Source organism: Polypterus senegalus, chromosome 12 (genome assembly GCF_016835505.1).
Source record: "Polypterus senegalus isolate Bchr_013 chromosome 12, ASM1683550v1, whole genome shotgun sequence".
Lineage (NCBI taxonomy): Eukaryota > Metazoa > Chordata > Cladistia > Polypteriformes > Polypteridae > Polypterus > Polypterus senegalus.
This window is the reverse complement of record NC_053165.1, coordinates 125,754,362-125,768,250: the sequence shown is the minus strand read 5'-3', so window position 1 is coordinate 125,768,250 and position 13,889 is coordinate 125,754,362. Positions and strand designations below refer to the sequence as shown.

General features: G+C 35.6%; 1 protein-coding gene across 1 annotated transcript in view; it reads right to left on the bottom strand.

Moving 5' to 3' along the window:
- Window positions 1-3,968: 3,968 nt before the first annotated feature.
- Window positions 3,969-13,889, bottom strand: part of LOC120541598 — a 49,917-nt gene continuing 39,996 nt past the window's right edge. The window contains exon 8 of the transcript XR_005636042.1: window positions 3,969-3,999. The gene's annotated coding sequence lies outside the window, so the exon portion shown is untranslated. The remainder of the gene's footprint in view (window positions 4,000-13,889) is intronic.

The window sequence follows — 13,889 nt, the reverse complement described above, 5'->3', positions numbered from 1 at the left end:
GCACAGTACACCAGAAGGACAGGATCGGAGAAAAAGGGAGGGGAGGGGAGAATATGCCTGTATGTCAACAACAGCTTGTGTACTAAAACTGATTGTACACAACAGATGACATTTATGCTCGCTGTGTAAGCTTCATCTGTTGCTGCCTTTTTTCACTGCACACACAGTTCAAACATAGAAGCATCGTTCGAACTCCAGATAATATATTTCTCTTGAATTTAGCATTCAAACTCTGGAATATTCAAATTTAAAATCGTTCGAATCACGAGGCACCACTGGATTTGTGTTCAGAATTTTTCAAGGTTTATAGTTTATCATTAATCAATTTTTGGGATTTTTTTAAATTTTATTGAAACAACAAAAAAGTCCTATTAAACAATAAGTAAACAGAATCTATGAAATAAATAAATATGTGTAGTAACATAATGTAAATTCTAAACCAGTTTATGTGCAAAAGTAAAATGCATAACACATTAAAACACTGTAGCTTGCATTACTGTTTTAAGTATCATAAATAAAACAATTAGGTTGGAGTTGTATGTAGCTGAGCATAATTATGATATTATAGCAATAACAGAAACCTGGCTAAATAACAAAGATGGGAAACTCCCATCTTAGTGATGATTTCTGGATTTGTCTGGAAAGCATTACGGAAAGAGGCCTTATTTTACGAGTAAGCTTTAGGTCCCCCAAAGTACACAGTAATTTCAATTCACATCTTTTAGTAATATTAAATAGGCAAGTTTACAGGGGGATATTATAGTAATGGGGGACTTTACCCAAATATTAATTGCTCTTACACTAGCATAACATAAGAGCAGGAGGTTTTCCATGTAATTAGTGATTGTTTTTTAACACAGTATGTTAAAGCATCTACATGGAGTGGGGTAGTATTTTGTAATAATCAGCATGGTATTGAGGGTGTGGAGGTGATTGAACCGTTAGGGTCAAGTAACCATAATATAATGCAACTCTCATTTTTTTGGAAGTGTAGGGATGCAAAGACCAAATCTGTTAAGTTTAACTGTGATAGTGAAAATTTTGAGCAGATCCAACAAGGTCTAAGGAGGATTAACTGGGATTATTTTTTAAATTTGGAGACAGTCTTGGAGGAATGGAAAAGGTTAGAAAGTTTTACATGTATTGCAGGACAGATACCAACATTTGGAATTAGTTGGAAATGAAAAAAATCTCCACAGTGGGTTAATAAATAGTTGTAACAGAAGCTGCAAAGGGAGAAACAGTTGAATAAGGCATATAAGAATAATAACTCTACTGTGAATCGTAGAGCATACGAATGCATTAGGGCAACCATTAAGAAGGATATTAGGGGAAGCTAAAAGGCAAGCCCATATACTTGAAGTATGGCTGCCAAAGATGAAGGTTTGGTTCAAATTAAACTGGTATTAATAGATCTCAGTCCAAAAAACGAACAAACAGACAGGCAAACATGGCAGTTTTAAAGTCAGGCAGGGGAAGTGATGTCATTGAGTCAGGAACTGGAAGTGACATCATCACATGCAGGCGAAATTTCCTTATTACCTTAATTTGAGCCTTTTAGCTGCCTCCCCTGCACACATGTATGACACAGTATTTTAGTAATAAAAGAACAGTCAAAGAGGAGGTGAAGTGCATCAAGGATAGTAAAGGGAAATTAAAAATACTGAAAGTGAAATAGCTGATGTTCAAAACTTACATTTTTCTGAGGTCTTAATATTTGAGGAAGTGGAGAACCTTCTAGCAGTTAAAGGGACTTATAAGGAGGTACTGAATGATTTGGAATTTGTAGAGGGGGAAGTATTTCTCAGACTAAATAGGCTGAAATCAAACAAATCACCAGGACCACATGATATTTGTCCTTGAGTTCATAACATGTTTAATGAGTACATATGAATTCCTGACGCATATTTGTAGGAAGTCACTATGAACTGGGGAAATTCCAAAGGTTTTGCAAATGGCAAATATTCTCCCATTATATAAAACGTATGATCAGGAGATTCAAGAAACTTTAAACCAGTAAGGTTAATGTGCATGACATGTAAAATAATGAAAAGTTGGTCTTGTCCTTTATGGGAGATGAACGTCAGAAGCAGAAATCTGTTAGCACCTGTGTTATTTTTTCTCTTTTTTTATCATCCCGAGGTATCCTGTATTTACTCAACCAGAGGAGGTTCAATTATAGTATATGCAAGCATATATAAACATGAGCAGCAGAAAAGGGCTCAGAAACGGAAAAGATAGATAAATCTTCATCCATCCAAGCCTAGACAGGCATCAAGTTCAAGCTCAAGGTACAGCCTGCCAGAGACTGACCTGGAACAGATAGGTGAAAGCACAGACTTCCTAGGACGTTACATTGCTGCATTGTCTCCAGCTGTGAGTGAAAGTGGGAGCAAATGTGCAAGCGAGTTAGGCCAAGAGAACTTCCACCTATCCCCTCCAGAAATTCCCAAGAAGAGAGATATCATCAAAGTAAAATGACTAAACCAGTCTCAAGCTCCCTTCTTCAGAGCACCTGTTATAGTACCTGAAGAGCAATTATGACATAGAGGGTCAGAAGGAAACTTCATTGCAGAGTGTCTTGGTGTGTCAGATAAAATACTACTGATTTGGATTAGTAGAGCATAATGATGTATTCTTGAAAATTGTATCCAAAGATATAATTGGTTGTGAAAATCTGCCTTCACATCATATAATTACTAGTGAGGTATTTTCAGTTCACTGTCAAAATTACTGAGAAATATTGTATAATGTTGAGAAACCAGACCGTTGCCAACTGTTATAGGGGAACTAAAAAAGAGAAATGAAGGATTAAAAGGTATAGTAAATTTAAAACTGATACAATTAACATGCATTTGTGGAAGTTAAATACACACTATTTATTTTACTTTGTAGATTTGTAACGAGTCTGTAAAATTATGAAAAACAGGAAGAACTATTTCTTTTCATATGTTCCCTGAATTAAAACCATTCTCATTGTTTATAATAACTGGGAAAACATGATATATGGGTTTAGCATTCTCAGACATATATGTAAAAAAGTGAATAAATTCCTATAAATTAGCATGTATGTTTTATGTATGTTATACATGTTAGTTCTACTTTTGCATATGAATTTTTATAAGTAAAAAGATCTACTTTTGTTAATCAATATTGTTGCTTACTTTTTCTTCCACAACCTACATTAGCAGGAGTAAGGTCAGACTGCTCTGATGATTTTTTTCAACAACATTGGATTTCAGACTGTTTTATTAAAAAGAACAACCTGCACATAGTCAGCATGCCAGGTAAAATATGTCCCTTCTCATCATCACGACATCAGCATGATGTCTGTAGGACATGGCCAGGTAGCCTTTGAGGTTTGGTGCAATGTTTTGTACATTTATATTAATCAAATAGGGTCATTGAGAGTATAAGAAGTGGTGTCTGTAAATGCACTGTAGTATAGTAATTAATAATAATATCAAGAAGGAGCCTGTTTTTTTTTAAATCAGTTATGTAATAAGATTAAAATATTATACATAACAATATTTATAAAAGAAAACAATTACATATAAGTATGAGAAAATAAAAATTACCAAAAAATATATATGAAAAGCATTATATTTAGGATGTTACACAACAACAACAACAACTTTTATTTATATAGCACATTTTCATACAAACAGTAGCTCCAAGTGCTTTGCATAATAAAAAATAGAAAAATAAAAGACACAATAAGAAAACAAAATAAGTCAACATTAATTAACATAGAATAAGAGTAAGGTCCAATGGCCAGGGGGGACAGAAAAAACAAAAAAAACTCCAGATGGCTGGAGAAAAAAATAAAATCTGTAGGGATTCCAGATCATTAGACTGCCCAGTCCCCTCTGGGCATTCTACCTAACATAAATGAAACAGTCCTTTTTGGATTTAGGGTTCTCACAGAAGGACTTGATGATGATGGTCACGTAGATTTCTGCCTTTTAATCCATCCATCATTGTTGGAGCATCATGATGCTTTAAGTAGGTGGAGGCGGCGCAGAAGAAACAGAAGAGAGAGTAGGGGTCAGTATGGATTTTAGAACCACCATGAATAGTTTTTATGAAGAATTGAACATACCAAGTATCAGGATTAAGTTAAATTAAGTTAAATTGAAGTTATAAAAAGGCCATGTTAAAGTAATGTGTTTTCAGCAGTGTTTTAAAGTGCTCTACTGTATTTGCCTGGCGAATTCCTATTGGCAGGCTATTCCAGATTTTAGGTGCATAGCAGCAGAAGGCCGCCCTAACCACTTCTTTTAAGCTTTGTTCTTGGAATTCTAAGGAGACACTCATTTGAGGATCTGAGGTTACGATTTGGAATATAAGGTGTCAGACATTCCGATATATAAGATGGGGCGAGATTATTTAAGGCTTTATAAACCATAAGCAGAATTTTAAAGTCAATCCTGAATGACACAGGTAACCAGTGTAGTGACATTAAAACTGGAGAAATGTTTTCTGATTTTCTTTTCCTAGTTAGGATTCTAGCAGCTGCATTCTGCACTAGTTGCAACCGAATTATGTCTTTTTTGGGTAGTCCTGAGAGGAGTGCGTTACAGTAATCTAGTCGACTGAAAACAAATGAATGAACTAATTTCTCAGCATCTTTCAAAGATATATAACTTTTGCTATGTTTCTTAGGTGAAAAAATGCTGTCCTAGTGATCTGATTAATATGCGATTTAAAATTCAGATTACAGTCAACAGTTACCCCTAAGCTTTTTACCTCCGTCTTGACTTTTAATCCTAATGTATCCAGTTTATTTCTAATAGCCTCATTGTATCCATTATTGCCAATCACTAAGATTTCAGTTTTCTCTTTATTTAGTTTGAGAAAGTTACTATTCATCCATTCTGAGATACCAGTCAGACATTGTGTTAGTGAATCAAGAGAATCGGGGTCATCAGGTGCTATTGATAAGTACAGCTGTGTGTCATCAGCATAGCTGTGGTAGCTCACATTGTGCCCTGAGATAATCTGACCTAACGGAAGCATGTAGATTGAGAATAACAGCGGACCCAGGACAGAGCCTTGTGGAACACCATATCGGATATCATGTGTCTTCGAGTTGTAATTACCACAACTAACAAAGAATTTTCTCCCTGTCAGGTAGGATTCAAACCAATTTAAGACACTGCCAGAGAGGCCCACCCATTGACTAAGGCGATTTCTAAGAATATTATGATCAATGGTGTCAAATGTGGCACTCAGATCTAAGAGGATGAGAACAGATAAATGGCCTCTGTCTGCATTCACTCACAAATCATTTACTACTTTAACGAGTGCAGTTTCTGTGCTGTGATTTGTTCTAAAACCTGACTGAAATTTATCAAGAATAGCATGTTTATTTAGGTGGTCATTTAACTGCATAATGGCTGCCTTCTCCAGAACTTTACTTAAGAAAGGTAGGTTGGAGATGGGTTTAAAATTTTCAAGAGCCGAGGGTCAAGATTATGTTTCTTAAGAAGGGGTTTAACTACAGCAGTCTTAAGACAGTCTGGGAAGACCCCTGTATCTAATGACGAATTTACTATGTCCAGAACATTATCAATTAGCACGCCTAAAACTTCTTTGAAAAACCTTGTTGGTATCGGTTCAAGGACGCAGGTGGAGGGTTTTAACAGATATTATTTTTTGTAAATCGGGTAAATCTATCCTAGTGAAAGAGTTTAATTTTTTCATAACAGAATGCTGGGGTTTGGAGGATCCTTAGTGTTGGAGGGATATACTATGTTATTTCTAATATCATTAATTTGTTGATTGAAAAATACAGCGATAGCCTCACAGGTTTTGCTGGAAGTACTTAGGAGGCATTCCTTTGAGTTACCTGGGTTTAGCAGGCGATCAATCGTAGAAAATAAGACTCTGGGATTACTAGCATTGTTATTTATAATCTTAGAGAAATAGCAGCGCCTCTCAAGACGGACAATGTTATTGTATTCTGTTATTTTAACTTTTAATATTTCATAGTGGATAGTAAGTTTAGTCTTCCTCCATTTACGCTCAGCTCTACGGCATGTTCTCTTTAAATCCGACACTCTTTGGGTCTTCCATGGTATACCAATGCTAGAAGATTTTTTCACTGTCTTTTCAGGTGCAACTATGTCAACAGCAGCTCTCACTTTGGTATTAAATCTTTCCACCTTACTATTTACATTATCCTCGCTATTATAGTTGGCACTATAAACGGACTGATTGCTTAGAATGTTTGTAAGTTTTAAAGCTGCTGCTGAGTCAAAGAAGCGTTTTTTAACAATATGCTTCTCATGGGTGTTTTTTATCATTATTTCTATATTAAAAGTAGAAGAAAATGGTCTGATAGACCAATATCAATGACCTGCTTTATACATTACTGATAGGTCATAAACATGTCATCCAAAACTCAACCCCCCCAGAAAAAAAGAATTCATGGCTGTAACCCTAAGATACCTACTCACCCAGGACAGAAACTACCAATCATCCATAATATATGAATCAAAATAGAAGCAAAAACCCTAAACACTGCATAGTTGGCCTTTGACTCTCTTAGTAATACCCTCCCACTACTTAATGCTATTTATCAATATCCCATTAATTCTTGAAGCTGATGCCTCCAAAAGCATTAAAATATGAAATGAAAACTTCCAGTGCTGAAAGGATACATTATTTGGACCTTTCCATCAACACACTTTCAAATATTTTGTGGCAATAGAGACAATGGAAATAACCTCTTTGTGTAGGTGACATGTGAAAGAAAGGTAAACTGAGAAATCTGATAAAATCAGTAAGTGAAATGATACTGGTATTTTAATATAAAGAATGAAGGAATAAAAGATAGGGCACTAGCAAAAAGCCCACACCCTGGGGTATTCTTAAAAGTCATACAGAAATATACCATTTACTTAGATTGACAAAATTACATTCCAGACAATCAGCCTTACCCAATATTTGTACAATGAAGAAATCTAAATTGCACATACTGATAAACTGGATGTTTAGAGGATGCTTCAATGCAGTCAAAAATGGTATCCCAACAAATCTCTACACCAGACAACAAATCTCATTATCAAACTCTTTGAATAGATAGTGGATCAGCTGCAGCACTACAGAGCATGGCGCAAATTTCAGAAACTAGTGTGTAATTGAAGTTAAGAGCAAAGGTAAGTTTAATTAAGGGGTGTATGTAAGGAGATGCAGATAGAACAATGCTCTCTAAAAGCTCTAATAGTCAATCTTACCTGAAGATTGTTTTGAAGAAAGAGTTTGGAATAGAAAATTTCTGACAATTTTACGGAACATATTTAAGGCCACTAGAATCAACAGTGTTACCTGACGTACATATGCCTGAATCAGACCACGCAGGGAAAGAGAGATTGGAAGACCCCTGGCTTTAAGGGCAAGATTGTTAAAAGTTTGGAGAATATGAGCACCATTATGAAATGGGGTTAAGCATTGCTCCACCTAAACCCAAATTTAAGTATGAGTGAGAGCTGTAGAAAAAAACTCTAATTAAATATCATAGAAAGGCAGAAAATGTAAGTAAATATTGGGTACTAAATTCTGTTCCAGGGTTAACCAGGATAGGGCCATCTCCTTCTTAGTATACCATTGCCAATATCAAGCCCTGATTCCACCCTAACACAAGTCAATAAGGTATATGTAAGTTCTGGTCTCTTTTTGTTTTCATAAACATCTCAATAACACAAACTTAAACTCTTTTAGAAACTACAGGGTGGCAACAAATGAATAATCATGTTAATAAAATCTAAATAGGGTAACATTCATTTTAATAACTGATAATCATGTCTGAAAATATAAATTCAGTTCACCTCAAGCACAAGCTGAGTCTTTTATTGCTTTGATAATGCTCCTGTAATTAACCAATGAAAATCCACTCGCAGAGATAGAAATTGTAAGTTCTAAATAAATAAATGATCTGATAATGGATATACAGTAGGGTGTCATTAAATGACTAATGTGGATGAAAGCAAACTATGATCAATTAATTTTGTAACACCAAAGGCATTTGTAAGTTGGAAAAACACAGATTATTGTTGGAATACCAGTAACAAGATTGCCAAGATATAGAAATACACAGATCAGTCTCAAACCCCAATGCCATCAACGTGCTCCAGATCCAGAAAATGTAATGCAGTCAAAGACCTGAAGTGGTGTCAATTAGATGTAACAGTCTTCTCACTGTGTATAAACTCAGTTTGATCTGAATGAAAAAAATTATCAATCATCTTCTGCAAACTGGCAGGCAGTACTTTTGCAAATATCCTCACAATGCTATTTATAAGAGGATTCAGCCAAGGATTTGAACATTCAGTTGCATTTTTACACATTTTCAGCAATAGTGGAAACATGGATTGACTATCTGTAGGGAATAAGCCTACACCCTACACCCAGCCCTGCATACGGTTGAGTTTACCATATCAAACATATAACTAAAGAACATATAACTAAGAACATCTAATTTTGCTGCCTCTTCTACTGACAGCTATAGAAGATGAAGCCTAAAGTGGAAACGCTCAGTTATCAAAATCAGATGAGATTTTATCTCCTGAATTAAATAACTCTGTGTAAATTTTTATAAATCTGTCATTGATCAATTTAGGACTGCTAGTTAGTATGCCTTTTTTAGTTTTAATAACAGATATTTTTTCCAAAGATTCCTTCCTGTAAAGCCGTAACGCTTAAAGTTTACTAGATCATCAAGTGCATCTCCATTTTTGAGCTTCTTAAGTTTTTCAGACAAGATTCATATAGTCTTTTACAAATCCTTTAACAGCTAGCCATACAAAAGTGGAATCAGTTAGTGATGGGAGATTTATAATAATGGAATCCACTATTTTAATTCAAATGTTAAGGGTTCATTTACATTAATTTGCTTGGCAGATGCTTTTCTCCAAAGCAACTTACAAAAGAGGTAAACATTATTGGGTAACATTAGGCTAGGGCTTGTTTGCTCAGTTATTGTAGGACAGGTAGCAAAAGTTGATTACTACAAGTGCAACGATGTATAAACTAATACATGAACAATCAAACTACCTGAGGAAGGGGCCTGAGTTACCTCAAAAATTGTGCATATTGTAATCTGTTCAGTTAACCAATAAAAGGTGTAATTTTGCTTGACTTCTCATTGCAATCATAGATTAACAATAAATAAAGTAATTAAAATTAATGTAACAATAAATCAACCAAATCAACCAACAAAATGAAAGATCACAGAGCAAAGTTTGTTTTCCTAATCAATTAGACAGACATTCACAGAACAGATGGGTTTTTAATTGCTTCTTAAATACATTGCAGGAGTCAGCATTTCAGATGGAGGTGGGCAGCTCTTTCCACAAATTAGGAACTACACAAGAAAAGAGTCTGAATTGAGACTTGATACTATACATCACCAGACACTGTGCACTGGCAGACCTGAGTGGGCAAGGAGGAGCATACCACCTCACCAATGTTTCCATATACGCAGGTGCTGACCCACTGACTACTCTGTAGGCAAACATCAAGGATCTGAACTTAATGCATGCTGCTACAGGGAGCCAACGTAGTGACCTGAAGAGAGGAGTGACATGAGCCCATCTCAGCTGATTAAATACAAGATGGGCCACTGCTTTCTGGACCATCTGCACATGTTAGCATATCTGGATAACTCCTGCCAGATGTGAGTTCAGTAGTCCAAACATGTTCATTAGACATAATGAATGATGTATTAAAACACCATTGACAGTTTTTTTTTTCTGTAGCTAAAGAATATAGAATATGATCAGAGTGAGAGACATGCAGAATTAAAGAGTTAGAACATAAACTTGCCAATGACTTAGATACATACTGTATATACAGTCTAAAAGATTGATGTCTAAGAGAAAAATAAGAATATTCTCTATAAAACTGTCAACTAAACTGATCACAGCTAAAAATTTTGAAAAGGCACAAGTAGTGGCAGGGACATGCTGATGCACCTTTAGGGGCCAACAGCCCTGGAAAAAATCCAGGACTGCATTTATATCGCCAGCAATAACCAGCTTGTATCCTGAAAATAATATGAAAAACTCTTGAAGAACCTGGAATCAAATAGTGTTGGTACATAATGCAACAACATGCTAGTCTGCAGCTATTTCCAAAACAAGCAAAAAGTGCTAGCCTGATCTGAACCCAAATCAGTGATATTAATCTGAATGTACCACCAAACAAGTATCACAATGCCCCATCTACATGAAGTCCTGGCAGAAAATGCCATCACCTTAAGTGCAATGATGCCTTTCTGTTTGCATTCCTCAAATATGTTTCAATTAAACAATTATCTGCTTTTAAATGGTGCATATAATTAGAGACACTTGTTTTTCCTGCATTTGCATCCCCCTCATGTTCCAACCTAAAGGAGCTCTCTACTGCATCCTATTCATCCCATAGAAATCAAATAGTCAAAAAAGAACATCTCTTCAATAATGCAGGAATGCACTGTATTTAAATACAATAATGGCCACTGGGCACCTTGATTTAAGAATCTCTATAGTCAAACAGAACAACTGTTCCAGCACAACAATTACCCAAAAGAATTAAATGACCCACCTGGTTCCCCCCGACCATTCCATCACAGTCTAACCAGAAATGGGTTAATAATGATGCTGTAGCATAAAAAATGAGCAGACAAACAGCCAAGCACACAACACTCTCTGAAAAGGGAATTCCCAGCTACTTCCTAACCCCACCCATGGGAATATGTTTGTTAGCAATTTCAGTTTTTACTAAACCAAAAGTCTATATATAGACAAACTTCAAACCCTTGCCTACAATATTATCGTCATTTCCTCCAAAACCTCTCCCAAAAGTATGTTAACAACAGATTACTTATCTAAATCAAGTAAAACAGAGATTTAAAAAGCCTGGAGCTGCATTTACATCCTAAGAATATTTTATACAAAATTAAATCCCATTGAAAAGCACAAATGTGGAACTATAACTTTTGCAAAGTGATTATTAACAAATTTTTAATTTAAAAATTGAGAAGCATGAGCATAAACAGAGCCCATGAGGAGGATCCACAAAGTCAAGTCTTCATAGTCAAACCCAGAAACTGTGGTGAAGTGTAAGACACCAAATAGACACCTGGTTTAAAGCCCATGTGCATATTAACCAAATGTATATAACATTCCTTTGTAAGGCAGCTAAATAGTCAGCTTAAAAACTGTTCCCTACAAACTCCAATATTATAGCAAACTAAGTGTTGGAAATAAATATCTTTAGCAAAAATTGCTTTAAAGAAGACAAGAGATGAAACAACCAGAATTTAATCTGGATGGTTTCTTGAAGATACTGTATATCACCACTTGCCTTTAAATGAAAGTGTATCCAGCACAGCTAGTGTTTCATGGGGGTCTGTGAAAGATTTTTGGGTGTTATCTTTGGAGAGCTTTATCATCATTGGGAAAAGGAGAAAAGCCTTAGTGGCTCTTGTGAGTTGGTCATTGACAGTAAAGAAGTAGATCTGCCTTCCTTTAAATATGATCTTCCCTTTCTTGTAGGCTTATTTTAGAATAAGGTCTGAATCCAAGGAGTGGAGCATCTTAAAGATAATAGGACAGGGTTGAACTAAGTCAGTTGTCTTCATTTAAATTCTAGGTACTGTTCCAAGTTCATGGTCATGACAAATCAACGGAAGACATTTTGGAAGACTGTCTTTAGAAAACCAAAAATATTAAAGCCCTTGATAGATTCTTCAACATTTATCAGATGCACATTACATCAATCTGTTCTTGAGGTCCTCTGTTTTATCCTGAAGAGCCTTGAGTTGCTTATTCTGAGCACTGACTTCTTTATTATGGTATTTGATGTTCTGTTTAATCAAAGTAAACTCTCTGGTAATTTCAACTTGTGCTTTCTTAAATAATTTTAAGTCTGTTTGCAGGACTATATAACTTCTCTGAATAGATATGTTCAACTTCTCTATCTATTTCCAAACAGAATTCGTGGCAACAGTGGTATGATGAGCTCTAGAAGGTACACACCAAACCTGAATTTTAATATATATGGGAACAGTAAAAATAGGGGGTTTTTGGAGCTCACTCAAAAAATGTAATTTTGCCCTGCATGCCACAAGATCTGTAAAGAAGGGGTATAATGCTGGAATTTCCAGAACATATTAGCATAAAATAATCAAATATGAGTCAAAAACAAAGCATCGATTAAAATAGTATCTCGTTCACTACTAAACCAAGCGCTGCTGAACAGATTCATAGTAAATACTGGGCAGATCTTAACAACTTTAATAAGAAATAGCACAAAATGACAGGAAGTCTGACACAGTGGTCAGTAGTGTTATGAACTAGGGAGTTTCTCTAAACAAACCCCCAAAAAGAGGGCTCCAAAAAAATCAGTCTCTCAAAATGACCAATATAATTTAAAGTCCTAAATAGTGCTACAAAAAACCCAAAAGAAGAAAGGCCCATTAACCTTTGGCTTGTGTTAAAAAAGGGGCATACGAAGAACCTTTATACAATGAAAGATTTATTACACAAAAATGCTCAATAGCAAAAGAAGCTCTGAAGAGCACAAAAGGCACAGAAGGAATTGCCTTCAAAAAATAAGCAATTCATTGGCAAACTTGACAACTTTGGAGATATGATTTCAGTCACAGGTATGCAAGAGCTTGGATCCTTAATAAAGCATACAATTAGAAACAAAATATCATTCAAGGCATCACTGTAATCCCAGAAATAGAAACAGAAACCCACAGAATCCATGGATTTCTTCATGTAATTCAGGTCCATTTGTACTATGCTGCTACAAAGGTTATGTTTTTGTTTTTTGCAGTACATTCTGTTGTGAACTGGGGAGTTCCTTTTAACAAAAACCTCAAGAATAGGCCTGCAAAGTAGCCAGGGAGTAGGCCCTGAAAATACGTAATTGGCCAATTTATTTTCCAAATACTGTTGTTAAAAAAGACCCACAAGAGTAAAGGCCAATGTCAGCTTTTAGCTTGTGTAACAAAAGGGCAAACAAATCTCTCCATTATAAAAAAATAGAGAGGGAGGGAGATTATGGAGACGAGACGTGATCTTCTCGTAAGACAATTTGACGTCCCGTGAGAGACACTTTAACATCACGTGAGACAACATTTAAAACAAGTTCATGGACATCTAACCTAGCAGTTGTTGGAATGCTTTTGGCAGACACACCAAAGCAAAAAACAACGACAAGCAACAAGCAGAACACGCAGCTCACCAGCAGCAGCAAGCCAGCAGATGATCTGAATGCTTCTCCTTAGAGTGTTTGCATCCCCCGTCACAACACGACTGGCAGAGACGCAAAGAGGCAAAAGGACGTCCTACGAGAAAGGGAATTTAACCATGCCCGGTGCCGGAAATAAAGGACAAGTACAGTATTATTTTTACAAACGTTTTAAAGAAAAAGTGAAAATAATGCATATGTAACAATTCTGATTAAAATAACAGTCTCTTTAAATTGTATATCTGGTAAACCGGTGGGTGAGCGAAGCGAGCAGGGGGCAGAGGCCCCTAGTTTTTATAAAACAAAAGGTGTATTACAGAAAAATGCCCTGTAGAAAAGGAAGATCAGAGCACAAAAGGCACAAAATGAGTTGCCTTTAAAAATAAGCAATCCAGCAATTATTTCCGTATTTCTTTGTCTTCTGCATTCATCATATTGGCTTATCAAACTTATTATTCTAGGTATGTTTACAAGCCTTAAATTTTACGCCGTTTGCCTTGCTCTCTCTCTTCGATTTGTTCTTAACTCAATTTTACTTCTTGTAAAAATTGATTGATTTGTATGGACTGATTGCAATAAAATTAATAATAAATAAATAAATAAATAAATAATCAATCCAGTGTCAAACAAATCCCAAGTACATA